We start from the raw sequence: 13,354 nt of genomic DNA, 5'->3' as shown, positions 1-13,354 counted from the left end.
TTACCGTGTAGGTTTGATGCATGTGTACCATTTTCTGGCCGAGCTGTTGTTTCGGGAGGGCTGTTGTTCAATTGGGGATATAGTGCTGTTTCCTTCTTCCTCCTCCCGTTCTACCTTTGGCTGCAGAGCACTTCTCGATGTACTGGATGAAGACGATAAAACACTGATTTGTAGCGCAGTACTGCTTTGCTTTTTTTAATGATCATTGGCACAATGCATCATTTGTGCATCGACCAATCTAACCCACTTTAAGCCTGACAGTTAGACAACCTTCTTGCCAAGGAATTGTGTTGGCAGTGAGAATGTGTTGCAACAATTAACTGTTCCTGGCAGAAATGTTTTTGAGGAGTAAAGTCTCACTAATTTTAGACATGTGTACGAGCCATTTTCATTGTGGTTGTGCACTACATTTTTGTCAAAGTTCACAGTACAGCCATCCTCTTATGTGTATAATATCCCTGTAATGTGCTTTGACTGTAAACCCAAATTTACACAAAGCAATTCAACAGCATAGGTCCACATTTGAGGATCAGGCGGTCCCTAGGCAGCATTAGGAATATGATTGATTCAATTACGTCCAAATATTCCAGTAGTCAATAGTATTTATGGTAAGTAAGTAAATCAAACCGCACAATAATTCCCTAGTTTAAGGATATGTTCGTGAGAATTGTCCAATTCGTAATTCCCAAAAGGTCCAGTCCAATAGATTCATTTTGTGAGCTCTTCTATTCAAGTAGGATCCATGTTTTTTATTTTTTTTTAAATTTAGATTACCCAATTAATTTTTTCCAATTAAGGGGCAATTTAGTGCGGCCAATCCACCTAGCCTGCACATCTTTGGGTTGTGGAGGCGAACCCCACGCAAACATGGGGAGAATGTGCAAACTCCACCTGGACAGTGACCCAGAGCTGGGATCGACCTGGGACCTCGGCGCCTGCTAACCACTGCGCCACCGTGCTGCCCTAGTAGGGCATGTTTGACCTTTGCCTGACATGGCGGCTGTCAGCCAGGATAGTTATCGAGTTAAAAGACCCAACCTTTGAAGTCACTCTGAGGGTTTTGGGGTTTTCTTTGGTCCACCCATGACTGCAGCACGTTTTCAGCCTTTGTGCGTTTAGCTTAATTCAATAGAGCAAACTGCTCTCGTGGACAGAACAAGCTGAATTGTCACAGCTTTGAACTCTATCAAAATTAGGGGGCGAAGGTGGTGTCACGGCAGTATCACTGGACTAATAATCCAGTAAATCCAGGCTAATGTCCTGGGGAACAAGGAACAAGGCAGCATGGTAGCATTGTGGATAGCACAATCGCTTCACAGCTCCAGGGTCCCAGGTTCGATTCCGGCTTGGGTCACTGTCTGTGCAGAGTCTGCACATCCTCCCCGTGTGTGCGTGGGTTTCCTCTGGGTGCTCCTGTTTCCTCCCACAGTCCAAAGATGTGCAGGTTAGGTGGATTGGCCAATGAAAATTGCCCTTAGTGTCCAAAATTGCCCTTAGTGTCCAAAATTGCCCTTAGTGTTGGGTGGGGTTACTGGGTTATGGGGTTACTGAGTTATGGGGATAGAGTGGAGTTGTTGACCTTGGGTAGGGTGCTCTTTCCAAGGTGCGGTGCAGACTTGATGGGCTGAATGGCCTCCTTCTGCACTGTAAATTCTATGCAAAAAAAATCCCACCATGACAACTGGTGGAGTTTAGGTTCAGTTAATAAATCTAGATTATAAAGTTAATCTCAGTGATGGCAAGCTGTGACATCTGTCATTGATTGTCAGAAAAAAAACATCTGGTCCACTGATTTCCCCCCCCCCGCCCAAGGATGGAAATCTGCCGGCTTTACCTGATCTGGCTGACATATGCCTCCAGGTTTGCAGTCATGTGGTTGACTCAGTCCAAGGGCAATTAGGATTGGGCAACAGTTGTTGGCCTGAAATAAAAGGGAAATCACATCTCACCCTTAACCCGCGCTGCAGCGTTTATTTGGCAGAATGCACTCGGAGGTGTCAAAGGTCAGATCTGTCTTCACGCAAGTCTCCACATTCCACCAGGTTGTTCAACACATTCGGAGGAGATCACTGCAATCCAAATTGCCCGATACTCCCTCCCAAGAGTGCTTCATGAGCTCTGCAAAGCGGTGGCTGTTTGTGTTTCCAGCATCGCAAAAATGCTGCATTGGAATTTTATGATGAGAATTATAAAATCAGGCACAGACGGCAGCATGTGTTTGGGTCAATCTGAATCTACATTGAATAAGTGTTCTGAGGCACCGACAAGCGAAATGGAAATGCTCACATCAAATCTTGTAGACCGGCTAGCAATTGTATTTTCGTTCTGCAGCATGTATCTTTATGTTTTATTTTTGTTGATGTAAAAGAGAAAAGAAAAGAGGGCAGGCAGTGTTTTTTTGTAATGCACAGTAGAATATAGGATTATTATATGAAATCACGTGGGCTTTACAATATCATTCTGTCTACCTGTTCCTAATTGGTGATTATTTTTACTTGCATTACTGCCTGCGTACTTTCTGGATGCCTATCAGTGACAGATGGTCTTTATATTGAGAGAGTTGGCAAGTTCACAGTATTCATATGAACAGACCTGTTTGTTTTATTTCTTTAAAAAAAAACTTCTATCCTCACATTGGCATCCAGTTTGAAAATGGATCGTAAAGGGAGCCATAGGAACCGAAAAAGCCCCAAGTTTGTGCCCAGCAGCTTGTCTCACCCTTTGTGGCAGGAGGGGACATTATTGGTAGCATTAATGGGCAGGGGTCCTGATTTTAGGTGCACTTCTGGGTGCCTACCCCACATGGCATTATGGCTGACCCATCCGACACAGTTTTCAAGAGGATGGCCAATTAGTGGCCAGGTGGCATGTTTGCCATCTAATAAAGGGCAGCGCGCAGGCTGCTGAGACAGAAGGGCCTGTAGGAAGCCCTCCAACACTGCATGATTAGTAACTTGGTCAGAGCTGGGGGCTGCCCAGGCAGGTGGGAGGAAAGAGAGGGCACCTCAAGATGAGGCAACCTCTGAATAACCTTCAAAATCTAGCTGAAAAGCAAGACGTGTTACCATAGGGGTTTCTCTTGCACTCATCAAGACAAATGGAAGAATGTCAAATTTCAAACGATCGCAATAATTGGTACAGGAAAAAATTGATACTGTTTGGTTGGCAAGTCGACACTGATTGTCTGAGGTATTGCCATGGAGAAAGCAACAGGGAACTGTAGGCTTACTAAGCGCCTGGGCAGTTCAAAATAGGTGCGATGCTTGAAAATATTCCTTTTAATTGCAGAGACATTGTGTATGAATGTATGTCAATTCTGGCAGGAATAAATAAGCCATGTTATGCGCTCGATTGATTAGCTTAAATTGGTTGTTAGTGCACCAATTAGCACACTCCGGATTCTTCAGCAAATGTTGCCCATTCACGGAATCACATGCTGTTCCTTTGGTTGTTGGTAATCGGTCGAGTACAGCCCTTACTCAATCTGCCCCCGCTTGCAAAACCCAAATAAAACTTCAACTGTTTGATGTGATTGGGAAGGAGGAAGGGTGCTGATGGGCAGCCAGCTTGGGGTTCTACTCTTAAAAATTGCTAAGCGATTCCTGCTAACAAATGGGAGGCCTGTGCAGATAGAATCAAACTTGCTGATGATCCTTCCCATGATAGTCCATCTATCCATTATCTCTTCCATGCCTGCAGGCACATGGGGCAGACAGAGTATATACTCATGTCCTCATGTTTGTTCCCATAGTTAGAATTTCCTGGGACAGGTTGCTAGTCTGTTGCCGAAAACGGAGCTACCAGTTCAGAGGCAGTGACAATTCCCTCTGCGCCATTAGACCTCCATCCCATGGCCAGTGGACTTGATATTTACCATCAGTGGTTCCCAAACTACGGATTGCAATCTGCTAAAATGATGGGACTAATAAATGGGCCAATCGCCAGTTCTCTATTCCCACTCTTAACCGTTGGCCTAACACTTACCTGAAGTTCTTTTTCGTCCAGCAGCAGCCCAGCTTCTGGGGCGGCAAATCCCATGTTTGTGAACATGGGATCAAAAACCAGGGGTGATCATCAGGAGTCATCAGGTAGCAGGGAGGTGTCCGAACAACAAAAGGAGAGTTCCTTGGCGCTATGGTAGGACAGTGGTTATGCTGGTGGGCCGCTAATCTATACGCCTGGATTAATGCTCCAGAGACACAAGTTCAAGTCCTGCCAAAGTAACTGTGGAATTTAAATTTAATTAAACAATGCATTCTGCAACAAAAAGCTGGCATCAGTAATAGTGACAATGAAACTATCAGATTGTCATGAGGGAAATCTACCATCCTACTGGCCTACATATGTGCTAGACTCCTAACTGCCCTTTTAATTGGCCTGGATGTCACTCAGTTGTAATCAAGCAGATAGCTCACCACCACCTGTCAAGGGCAACTAATATTGGACAATAAATCAGTGACATCCGCACCCTGAAAATGAAACCAAGGGGGCATGTTTCCATTTTTTGGTAGTTAATCAGGGATACCATTTGGTTCAAGGAGTGACTTTTGCCATTGGCTTTAAATTTTCGAATGGGCCCCGATCAGATGAAGAATTCTACTTGCTTGAGGGACTCGAGGGCACCTCCTTGATGCCAGTAGAATTGTAACCCAACTGAAATGAACATCTGCAGGAAGAGAGAAAATTGAAGGGAAAACTATTGTTGTGGCAGTCGGTGCCACTCTCCTTCCAAACAAAACTCCTGAAAATGTAATAGGTTCTCCCGAATGATACCTAGACTTAAAGGGTTAAATTGCGAGGCTAGATTGCATTGACCAGGCTTGACTTTCCTTTGACTATAAAAGATTACGGGTTAATCAAATTAATGGGTTTAGGATGGTTACAGGACTTGACCAGGCAGATGGAGAGAAACATTTCCTCTGGTGGGCAGAACAAGGGGCCATCACCTTAAAGTTAGAGTGAGGAGAGTTTTGTTAGGCAAGGGGGATGGAACGAATACAGGTAGATGAAGAATACAGATGGGCTGGAGGGGCTGAATGGTTCATTCATTTTCCTCAGTGAGAAGTGCAGTGAATGGACCCTACTGAACGTTGCAGCTCCTAATCTGATGGGATAGATATTAACCTTTGAAAGAACGACGCCAGCAGTTTTGCACCTTTAGTTAGATGCCAGCTGCCATGAGAATTTTATTCAAAGCTAAAGAAGGTAAACAAGCAATTTCATCATGAGTGAAGCGCAAGGTTAACTCCAATGCCTTAGCATTGGAAAATAACTTGTACGCGTAAAAATAATCAGAAACAAATGAATTACTGCTCTTATGAAGAGGGAGGAAAGGAGCTTGTGATTTATTTCTTGCTGTTAGTGAACTCTTGTACTATTCAGCATTAGAAATTTCCAGAAATATAACTTTTAGCAGATGTTGCCTGATTAAAGGCACGTGTGGGCTTAAAAGCAACAAGGGGCATTCTGGGTTGTTTTTCAATGTTACATGATGCTGGCCTTTCTTGACTCTATGATACTTTACAGTTGATACTTCGAAGGGTCAGATGGTCTACTCCTAGTCCTAGTTCTTATATTCTGTGACAGCAATATTACATAGAAAGGACAGCATAGAAACAGGCTATCCGGCCCAAATAATGTAACTGGAGTTTATATTCCGCAGGAGTCTCCTGTTGTCTCCCCTTTCCCAACCTTTTCAGCTTAATATTCTATTCTCTTTTCTCTCATGTACTCATAATTACTTTGGAAGGCATCTAAGCGATTAGCTTCAAACACTGCAAGGGGCAGCCAGTCCCCCATTCAAACAGCTTTCTGAATAAAGAATTTTATTTCTAAAGTATTTATGACCCTTAATTTGCATTTTCCCGCAATTAGAGATGGCCAACAAATGCTGGCTTTGGCAATGACACACGCATCCCATGAATGAATTTAAAACAGAATATGGAGAAAATGGCTGAATTCTTCATCGCCTGTCATCGGTGGCAATGCGTGGAAGCATTCCACCGGCGTTCTCCTGGCGGAGATGAATCGTTTTGGTTGCACTGGTGCTAGGAACGGCACCCAGGAGCGATTCAGGGTCCCTTGCCATGCACGCTTCTGCACGGCAGGGATCGCAGGAGCTTCCGTCGTGGATGCCCGTGGATCGGACCGTCGTTTTGAGTGGGTGGCCTGATGGCTCGGTCCGGTGACAGCCCCCCACCCACCACCAATCCCCGGCAAGGCAAAAACCTCCCCAAGTAGGGGAATGTACCCCGCCCTGCCACCACCAAGGGAATTTCCCCGCTAGCGGGGACTGGTGCATCGGAAATGGATTGGTGCCCGGCTCTGGATTCTCTGCCGCGTCATGAACTTTGCCACCGATGGAGGGCGATGAAGAATCTAGCCATTTTCTCCATATTCTGTTTTAAATTCATTCATGGGATGCGTGTGTCATTGCCAAGGCCAGCATTTGTTGACCATCTCTAATTGCCCTTGAGAAGGTAGTGGTGAGCCGCCACTTTGAGTCAACCGCAGCCCATATGGTGTAGGTAGAGCTCGGCTGTTAATTCAATTTTCCTGCAGTTGGGTGAAACTGAGTGGCTTGCTGAGCCATCTCAAAGGGCAGCTAAGAGTCAACCACATTTCTGCGTGTCTGGAATCACATGTAGGTCAGACGAGACCAGATAAGGACGGCAGACTTCATTTAGTGAACCATTTGGGTTTTAAAAAAAATTGCAATCCAATCATTTCATGATTATTATTACTGAAATTTGAACTTGCGGGTGGAACTTTCCAGTCTCATCCATGGGCGAGAACCATTGAGAGCGGGAATGGAAAATTTGGCGAACCAGCCAAAACAACATTCACTACCAGTGGCACTGTAAAATCCCAGTCTTGAATGAAGGCGGAAGATTTCGGCCAATATCCCTTAAATATTAAGCTGGATATTTGGATTACTGGCCCTGCAACATTATCACTATTTAACTATCACAAGCTGCCAAATCTTGCCCATTGGCCGGAGAACTGGCTGGAATCTCCGTCAGGTCCATGGCCTGACAGTATTAAGTTCCCTTCAGGCACTTAAGTGGCCGCCGTAAAGCCATTCCAGGGATTCAGGACCCCGGTGGCAGAAATCCCCCACTGCAAACACCAGCAGGAGTGGTGGCTACTGGCAGCAATGCAACCACCAGATTCCCTGGACCAAAGTGGGACCCGGGGAGAAAGGTGAGTGAGGGCAGGATGGGGTTTGTGGCCCGGGAGTAACCGAAGAGGGGTTAAGGGAGTTGGAAGCAATGGCGGGATTTGGGGGGTGTCAATCAGTGGCCAACCCTTGCTCGATGTCGGGCCCTTCGATTGAGCAGAATAATATAATAAAAGTAATCTTTATTGTCACAAGTGGGCTTACATTAACATTGCAATGAAGTTATTGTGAAAAGTCCCTAGTTGCCACATTCCGGTGCCTGTTCGGGTACACGTAGGGAGAATTCAGAATATCCAAATTACCTAATAGCACGTCTTTCGGATTTGTGGAAGGAAACCGGAGCACCCGGAGGAAACCCACGCAGACACGGGGAGAACATGCAGACTCCACACAGACAGTGACCCAAGCCGGGAATCGTAATTGGGACTGTGGCACTGTGACACCATAGTGCTAACCACTATGCTACCACACTCCGACGATTAGGGAACCCTCCTCCTCTAATGGGAGGCTGCTGACAATCTTGATCGGATTTGCTGGGTGGACTTCTGAGGGAGTGGTAAAGGCAGCTCCCATTTAATCCCTGAGTCAATAGAAAATTGTGGTGGACCGGGGGATAATAGGTTCATTAATGAGCCTAATAGACACCCCGTTACTGGCGGCAATGTCCCGGCACCCTCGAAGCATTCCATGCCGATTGGACACCACAGGGGCTGTGGTGCCTTATTGACCCCTTTAATCACATTTTGGTTTGATGTTTTGTGTTTCATTTGTGTCTTGTTTTTTGTTTAAGGCAGTTTCCCTTTAAGGGATTGTCCCTTTAATTTGTCCCTTGGTTTATTTGATTTAGCTTACTTGGTTATTTCTGTTGCTCCAAGGAGTGGGAATTCCCTGTCAGCCCCTTCTTCCCTTCCACTTAATCAGGGGAGGCTTTGCTGCCACAGGAAGACTGATGTGAGACCTCTCTTGCAGCCATGTGGGCCTGGCCACTGTTTTTCCTGCCATGATACACAGAAAATGAAAGCAGGAGGAGGCCATTCGGCCCTTCAAGCCTGCTCTGCCATTCAATATGATCATGGCTAATCATCCAGTTCTGTACCCTGATCCCAACTTTCCCCCATATCCCTTGATCCCTTTAGCCCCAAGCGCTATATCTAATTCCTTCTTGAAATCACACAATGTTTTGCCCTCAACTACTTTGTGTGGTGCAAATTCCACAGATTCATCGCTCTCTGTATGAAGACACTTCTCACCTCAGTCCTAAAAGATTTATCCCTTATCCTCAAATTATGACGCCTAGTTCTGGACTCCTCCACCATTGGGAACATACTTTCTGAATCTATCCTGTCTAATCTTTTTAGAATTGTAAAATGGGCTGCATTAAGTCTCACCCATTGTTTAAAACATCCCAATTAGATCACATCAAAGTCTTTTTTTTAAGAGAAATGTCCCAAGTTCTTTCCTGACAGAAATTGATGGTAAATATGTGTCAGCCCTCCTAGCTGATTGATCAGAATGACCTTGCTATACTCCAAACGTTGCAATTGTTTCTTACAGCTTTCATTTCAACTACACTACACAAAGCTCATTCCATGGGTTTTATCACTGTTTGTGTGATAAAACATTTCATTGGAGCAGTCCTCAATTTGCCCTTTACTAAGTTTGTACCTATGTCCCCTTGTTTTACTCTCACTGTTTAGCTCAGCTAGTCCTTACTACCTTGTATGCCTCTGTTATATCATCTGTCAGACACTGGGGAGACAGTAGCCTAGTGGAAATGTCATTAGACTTGTCAGTCAGACTCTGGGAACATGGGCTTAGATTCCACCAAAGGCAGCTGGCCAAATTTCAAATCAATTTCATTGATTGTGGTAAGAACTTAGCTAACTCACTCATGCCCTTCAGTGAATGAAACCTGCCAATGTTACCCAGTGTGGCCGACATTGTGGCTCCAGACACACAGCAATGTGGTTGACTCTTAACTGCCCTCTGAAATGGTCAATCAAACCATTCAGGTGAAGGTAAATTAGGGATGGGCAATGAGTGCAGGCCTTATCAGCCGCTCCATTATCCTATGAAAAATAAAATCACTTTTCAAAGCAGAAATGCCAAGATTTCTCCAGTCTGTTCTCTTAACTCAATTTGCCGACTGTGACAATCTTATGGTTCGTCAATGAACTGGCCCTGGGAGAGGTGCAACACAGGCTGCTGACTTGTTATCCCCCATTTTACATTATTCCATAAAGTCAAAATTAAGAATAATAATTGCTTATTGTCACAAGTAGGCTTCAATGAAGTTACTCTGAAAAGCCCCTAGTCGCCACATTCCGGCGCATGTTCGGGGAGGCCGGTACGTGAATTGAAACTGCGCTACTGGACTTGTTCTGCATTACAAGCTAGCTGTGCTAAACCAGTCCCTATGGAGTGTCACCCCAATGGACCCCCCCCCCCCCCGCCCAATTCATCCGGTTTCCTATTGCCTCACCTGCAGGTTGAGGAAATACAGTTATAGGTTATGAACAAAGGGAAACTGATGCCCAGGAATAGAAACACGTGTTGTGCATGTTTCACCTTTTACAAAATATGCAATAACTGTTGCCCCTGTGTGAGGGAGACTTATCAGGAAGCGTGGTGCGAGGTGGGCCATGTGGTGGATGTTATCTCTATCCAGCAGCTTCTGAAACCCTCATCCGGTTACATATGGGACACACAGGGCAAGAACGCAGGGTCATATTTATCTATCGGCGAAGTCAAACCGTAACAGATTCACCCCTGAGATGGGAAAATGACACATTTGGCAGGTTGTTAAAAGCGAATTTTACTATGTCCGGTAGTGAGCCAAGCGTAACTTCATTCGCAAACCAAAATTTTGTTATCTTTGACTTCCCAGGTATAAAAATAGCTGTTGACGATGCTTTTGAGAAATGATGAGAACTGTGATGCTGCTGAATTTGCTTTCTTGTTGATTTGGTGCGTGAGGAGCAAAGAGGCGAACTCAGTTTAAAAATACACCAGTCGTGCCCGATTTACATGTTTAAACTGCCTGGCAGATGTGTTTTTTTTTTCAAAAACGGTCATCAGTGCCACCAAAGCAAACCTGTGAGGGTTATCGCAATGTCAGTGAAACACAGTAAAGCTGGAATGGGTTGAGTGTTGTGACAGTCTCTGTCACGTTTAACTTGTTTGGAGGCTTGAAAAGCAGCAGGACCTCAACATTTTTATCTAGCAGTCCCTTACAATTCTTCATGTATTCTCCGTGTCCCTTTTTTGAGTCTTTTTTTTGGTTGCAAGAAAAGAGATGAAAATTCTGATCTTTTCAATGATATCTTTGCCTTTTTGGGATCATTTGTCTGCCCAGAAGGCAGGCTAGCAGCCTGTATTTTGACATTCACCTCTGATCCATTCACAGACAGGTGGAAGATACTCCCTAAGCAAGATGAGTTACAGCTTGATAGTTGCCCTCCCACCCTACACCCTCGCTGTACATGCCCTCTTGACTGACTGGCTTTTTGGGACCTTCCCCTATGCTCATTCACCATCAGATGCTTGTTCAGTCCTTATGCTTCTACTTTCTGCAATGCTTTCCCTAACATCCTTCAATTTTGCATTTCTCTCATTTTTTTCTTCTTCGTAGACAGTGCTTCGGGATTGAGGATGTTTGCTCCTACATTGAGTTGTTGGGCTCTGAATTGGCCGCTAAGTCCAATGTGTATGCTATAGACTGCCACATATGGGGAGATGGCGGTTGAAGGATTAGATAGAGGTGCATTGCTTGTGTGGTCCTTCCAATGCCTCGACTTCGCCTCTGCATGATCCCAGCAAAGTTACTTGGGATGTGTGGTCCATTCCTGAATGAGCCTTCTCCATTTTGGTCAGTCACAGCTAAGTTCTCCCATGAGTCAGTGGGGATATTTGACCTCTCCAGGGATGCTTTGAGGTCATCAGTAAAGCGCTTCCGCTGTTGTCCTGGGAATCCCCTACTGCAGCCGAATTCCAAGTAGGGTAGTTGCATTGGGTGTCTGGTGTTGAACAAAGGGATAACGTGCTCCGTCCAGCAGAGATGGTTTTGAGTGATTTGACCGTCTTTCTTGTCACTGGATTTGGAAGATCATGTGGAGACACAGCTGATGGTGCTTCTCTAGTGTTTTGAGGTGCGTGTTCCACTCTCCAAAGCATAAAGGAGAGTGGGGATCATGGCTTCCAGATATAGTATGACCATAGTAAAACAATCACCCCCTCACACCAACCATGGCTCCAGGACTTTATCTTAGGCTCACTATGATGAATGTAAGAAATTGCTATATATTATGTTTCTTGCAGTAAAGTTATTAAAATCTGGGCTATACAGAGAGTATGACTGCTAGAGCTGTGATTAAGTTGTCTTAAAAGTGAATTAGTCATTGATTTGCAGGTGATGTGTTCTGCTAATAGATCTTGATAACCATTTACTTGTTCACAGATAGCCATCTATTGGAATAATGATTATGTTTGAAGGACCTCTCGGGTGTAGATAATTTATGGGGGTATTGTGTTTGGTCCTGGCTAAACAAGTCAAGGGACGTTTTGAAGGAAGAGACAAAAGAATGCCTTATGCCTTGGGTACAGATGATGTAGTTAATGGGAGGAGCCAACTGTCTGAAAAGGCAGTTGGTCCTAGAACTTTCATCTGAACAGAGATGTTGCAGTTTGGACCTGAAAAGTTCCCTGAGCAAAGATTCTGCACAGAGAAAAGCAAGTAGAAACCTGAATGTTAACTTTATTCACAAGTGGTATTTGAAATATATTTGTTTGCTTAATTGGACTATAGTGGCAGGTTTAGGAAGTAAGGTAAGGTTTTCTCTTAAGAACTGTTGTAACTGTTAACTGTAAAGCTATTTCTTTGCTGCTAATGTGGTTAATTCTGTGTTTAAATCAAAGTTTGTTTTAACATAAAGAAACCTATTCGTCAGAATCAGCACTCCTGTGGGGCAGTAACATGTCCTCACAGTTTTACAAATTGCAAATAGTTGGGTTCTTGTCCGGGATTCTAAGACTCACCATTCCCTTCCACTTCCCCATGCTCTCTGTCTGCAGCATCAATTTCCTCTTTATTGTATTGCACTCTCAAGATATTTTCCCACATGTGTGAAGTACGCATGTAAACGCTAGTAATTGTTTTCTTATATATTTGTTCTTACGTATCTGGGTGAGGATATTAGCTGGCAGGGTAAGGGCCATTCTTTGCCGGTGCCTGTTGTCACATTTAGGAATGGGAAAGTGAACAGTGTTGTTGAGATGATGCTTGGATCTGTTAGTGGTGCAGGTTCTCTCCCTCCCTTAACCTGGAATGCATTTGAGTCGAAGGAGCCAAGGGCAGGAATGAACCTGCAGGAAGAAAGCTCATACTCCCTGGGCTTTTACAGTTCTAATGCAGTTGCCTTGTTACTTGTTCTGCTGTATAACAGTGATTGCACATCCGAGTAACTCATTATATGCACTTCGTGGCACCCTGAAATTACCCATAAACAAAAGATCTTTCTTTCTTTCTATGTTGTAGGCGGTGGGGTGAATTATTAGGATGGACCATTGCTGAGTGATGCACCTTCTTGTTGCTCGGAGTGAACAGTAATCAAGCCTGCAAGTGGCAGGAATCACTTCTCCCACTGGCACTATGCCACAAAGCCAAGGATTAAAATAATTCATTCATGGGATGCGGATATTGCTGGCTGGGCCAGCATTTATTGCCCATTCCTCATTGCGCTTGAGTGGCTTGCTGAGCCGTTTCAGAGGACATTTAAGAGTCAACCATGTTGCTGTGGGTCTGGAGTCACATGTAGGCTGGACAAGATATAGACGGCAGATTTCCTTCCCTAAAGGACATTAGACTAAAGATATAAAATGACAATATAAACAAAGTGTTTTTAATGTTCTGATGATGTTTCTCCAGTGTCGCACATATCTGTGTTCTGGAAATTGATCTTCAATTCCTGGAGATTCCAAACCAATCCTGGAGGTTTGGCAACCCTATGCCACTGGTTTTCAACACACAGGTTTACTTGCTGCCTCTATGGGCGACTCCCTTGTTCAAAGGTACTTAGTGCCTGATCAAAGGACCTGTTCCTGGGGCGGCACGGTAGCACAGTGGTTAGCACTGTTGTTTCACAGCGCCAGGGTTCCGGGTTCAATTCCCGGCTCGGA

At 44.7% G+C, this 13,354-nt stretch overlaps 1 protein-coding gene across 1 annotated transcript in view; it reads left to right on the top strand.

Annotated features, from left to right (window-relative positions):
- Positions 1-13,354, top strand: part of LOC119977696 (rho guanine nucleotide exchange factor 17-like) — a 502,702-nt gene that overhangs the window by 230,021 nt on the left and 259,327 nt on the right. The window lies entirely within an intron of this gene.

The sequence above is a fragment of the Scyliorhinus canicula genome, chromosome 14, assembly GCF_902713615.1.
Source record: "Scyliorhinus canicula chromosome 14, sScyCan1.1, whole genome shotgun sequence".
NCBI classification, from domain to species: domain Eukaryota; kingdom Metazoa; phylum Chordata; class Chondrichthyes; order Carcharhiniformes; family Scyliorhinidae; genus Scyliorhinus; species Scyliorhinus canicula.
Note: the sequence above shows the minus strand (reverse complement) of the source record. Positions and strands in the feature narration are given on the sequence as shown.